Source organism: Quercus robur, chromosome 1 (genome assembly GCF_932294415.1).
Source record: "Quercus robur chromosome 1, dhQueRobu3.1, whole genome shotgun sequence".
NCBI lineage: Eukaryota > Viridiplantae > Streptophyta > Magnoliopsida > Fagales > Fagaceae > Quercus > Quercus robur.
The window spans coordinates 2,382,571-2,386,546 of record NC_065534.1 but is presented as its reverse complement, the minus strand read 5'-3'; positions in this window follow the sequence as shown (position 1 = coordinate 2,386,546).

The following is a 3,976-nucleotide window of genomic DNA, read 5'->3' as shown; positions in this document are numbered from 1 at the left end:
CTTGGTGCGCGGCTACATTGTCAAAAACAGCAAAGACAAAAAAGTTCATCATACTCTTAATCTTCATAGAATACAAGTTTCGGCTTACATCGATGGTTACGCGTAGAATTTCTTCAGGTTGTTGGCGTTCCATGGTCGGGGGAGCGGCCTCTCGTCCAGGTCCTCCAAGTAGTAAGCCCCTGCCCCTGCGACGGCTGTGACTCTGTATGGTCCCTCCCAACTCTGAGCAAGCTTCCCTGCAGCCCCGTCCCGCATGTTCCCCACTACCCTTCTTAACACCAATTCCCCGGCACTGAATTCCCTGGTCCTTACATTTCGGTTGTACCTTTGCGCCAGCTTCTGCTGATACTCGGCAAGACGTACGGTCGCGGCCTCCCTGCATTCTTCTAGCCAATCCAACTGCTCCATCATAAGGTCGGCGTTCTGTACGGGGTCAAACCCGACGACCCGCGCACTGCATAAGCTCACCTCGGTTGGTATCACCGCTTCTGCTCCGTATGCCAGAGAAAATGGGGTTTCCCCCGTGGATCTCCTGGGGGTCGTGCGGTAGGCCCACAAAACACTGGGTAGTTCTTCTGCCCACCTTCCTTTCGCTCCATCCAACCTTCTCTTGAGCCCGTTCAAAATAGTCTTGTTTACTGCTTCAGCTTGGCCGTTGCTCTGGGGGTATGCCGGGGTTGAATACTTGTTCTTGATGCCGAGCTCGCTGCAAAAGGTCCGAAAAGCGTTGCTGTCGAACTGTAGCCCGTTGTCTGTCACTAGTGAATTCGGCACCCCAAACCTTGTAACTATGTTTTTCCACACAAACTTTTTCACGTCGGTATCCCGGATATTGGCCAAGGCTTCGGCTTCAGCCCACTTTGTGAAGTAATCCACGGCCACCAGTACAAAACGGCGGTTCCCCGTTGCTCGGGGGAATGGCCCGAGGATGTCGAGCCCCCATTATGCAAATGGCCACGGGCTGCTGACAGGGTTTAGATGTCCGGCCGGCTGATGGATCATTGGGGCGTGCCTTTGACATTGTTCGCAACTCCGAACGTATTTGGCGGCGTCCTTCTGCATCTGTGGCCACCAAAACCCCTGCGTCATTGCTCTGTGTGCTAAAGATCGTCCCCCGGCATGCCCGCCGCATACTCCTTCATGCAGCTCGGTTAGAAGCTCCTTGACTTTTTCAGGATGCAGGCACAAGAGGTAAGGGCCAGCGAAGGACCTTCTGTACAACTTTCGGTCTGAAGACAACCAGTACCTGGGAGCCATTCGTCGAATCTTATTGGCCTCGGCCTCATCCTCTGGAACTTTATCTTCGGAAAGAAAGTCTATGATCGGGTTCATCCAGCATGGTCCGGCCACTGCCACCTGCGCAACCTCTACTCCGGCCCGGTCGAGGGCAGTCTTCACACAGATGCTTGGTTCCCTTACAAGTTCAACCGTGATAAGCCTCGGGGTGTCCTCGGTAGCCGATGAGGCTAACGTGGCAAGAGAATCAGCATGCTTGTTTTGCGACCGGGCTACCTGGGATATCTTTACCGTTCCAAACTGACCGATAATCTGCTTTGCCGTACTCAGATAAGCTTTCATTCGGGGATCCCGAGCCTCGAAGTCCCCAGTGATCTGATAAACAACCAGCCGAGAGTCTGAGTAGATTTCCACGTCCCTGGCGCCCAGATGCAATACTGCCCTTAGTCCGGCCAACAAGGCCTCATATTCGGCTTCGTTGTTCGAGGCTTTGAACCCCAATCTGAAGGAATGTTCCAGTCGCATACCTTCAGGGGTGATTATGACGATACCAGCCCCGGCCCCCATAGCGTTTGATGCGCCGTCCACAAATAACCTCCACGGGCGAATCTCCGCACTACAGATTACCTGGCCTTCATTCTTAGGTGTAAATTCCGCGATGAAATCAGCGAGAATCTGCCCTTTCACCGAGCTTCTAGGTCGGTATCTTATGTCAAACGATCCCAACCGAGTCCCCCATTTAGCAATCCGTCCTGTGAAATCGGATCTCTTCAACAGTGATTGCAATGGATACTCGGTGAGGACGAACACTGTGTGTGCCTGGAAGTAGTGTGGTAACTTCCTCGTGGCGTGTACCAAGGCCAAAACCAACTTTTCAAGAGGCAGGTACCTCGTCTCGGCATCGACCAAGGTCTTGCTTACGTAATACACCGGTATTTGTACTCCCCGGTCCCTTAGTAATACAGCACTTACGGCATGATTGGTGACTGCAAGGTACATAAACAGATCCTCCCCGGGCTCCGGGGCCGTCAACCTCGGCGCCTTTGCCAAATACTCCTTTAGTTCTCGAAAAGCTTCATCGCAGCTCTCGTCCCACTGAAACCCCTTCCACTTCTTCAGAAGTTGATAGAATGGCCGGCAGCGATCGGCAAACTTGGAGATGAATCGGTTCAGGGCGGCCAACATCCCGGTGAGCACCTGCACCTCCTTAGGGTTGCTCGGTGGTTTTAGGCGATTGATTGCCTCTATTTGGTCGGGGTTAGCCTCTATTCCCCGAGTGGAGATCAGATAACCCAGGAACTTGCCAGCCCCCACTCCGAAAGTGCATTTTTCGGCATTGAGGCGCAGCCTGTGTCGTCGTAGTATCTCGAATACTCCCCGAAGGTCTTCAGTATGCAGCGACTCTTTTCTGCTCTTTACTACCATGTCGTCGATATAAACTTCAACCGTGCAACCAATTTTTTCCCGGAACATCCTTGTCATCATACGCTGGTAGGTGGCCCCGGCATTCTTCAATCCAAACGGCATGACCGCGTAGTGATAGTTTGCGTTCGGGGATATAAATGCTGTCTTCTCTCGGTCCTCGGGTGCTAAGGCAATCTGGTGGTAGCCTTGGAAGGCGTCCAGGAAACTCATTCTCGGGTGCCCGTACGTGGCATCCACCAGCTGATCAATCTTGGGCATCGGGAACGGATCCTTGGGACACGCTCTGTTTAAATCGGTGAAGTCCACGCAAACTCTCCATTTACCGCTCTTCTTCTTTACTACGACAGTGTTTGCTAGCCATCTCGGGAAGAATATTTCTTTTATGACCCCGGCTTCCTTCAGCCGCTGAACCTCCAGGTTTACTGCATCGACGTGCTCCTTTGATGCTCTTCTCGGCTTCTGCTTTTTCGGAGGAAATGATGGGTCCACATTGAGTTTGTGAACAATGAACTCGGGGTCTACGCCGGGCACTTCATACGGGTTCCACGCGAAGACGTCTATGTTCTGCAACAGGAACAACAACATCTCTACCCTTTCCCGGTCATTCATGCTTGTACCTATCTGGAAGTATTTGTCACTATCTGGGAGAATTCTTACCTTCAGCACCTCCTCGGCAACATCCGCCCCCTTTTCCTGGGGTATCTATAATTGCTATGCAGTCTCTTTCTCGGCGTGCTCAGCTTGGCCGAGCTGTTCCTTTTCCCACTGGACCGCGGCTACGAGGCATTGCTTCGCCACCTGCTGATTCCCCCTCACCTCTACAACTCCGTACTCAGTAGGAAATTTTACTTTCACGTGAAGGGTGGACGGAACAGCCCCCATGGCGTGAATCCACGGCCTCCCCAGGATTGCGGTGTAAGGTGCGAACGATCGGACTACTATGAACGTAACTACAACTTCCTTGCCCTCCATGTCCACTGGGAGTGAGATTTGCCCCTCGGGAATCACAATTCTCCCGTCAAACGAGACCAATGGCGTGTTATACTTCGCCAAATCCTGGGTTTTTAACCCGAGCCCTTCGAAGAGGTCCGGGTACATGACGTCAGCCCCGCTACCCTGATCAATCATCACCCTCTTCACCAGGAATCCGCCTATCCGGGCGGTCACCACCAAAGCGTCGTCGTGAGGTTGGATGGTTCCTTCGAAATCATCTTCTCCGAACGAGATGTCTAGCCGTCCAACTCTCTTTTGCTTCTTGGATGAATCTCCCTCCGCGTAAGCCACTGTCATCACCATCCTTGCCGCTGCTGCCCCT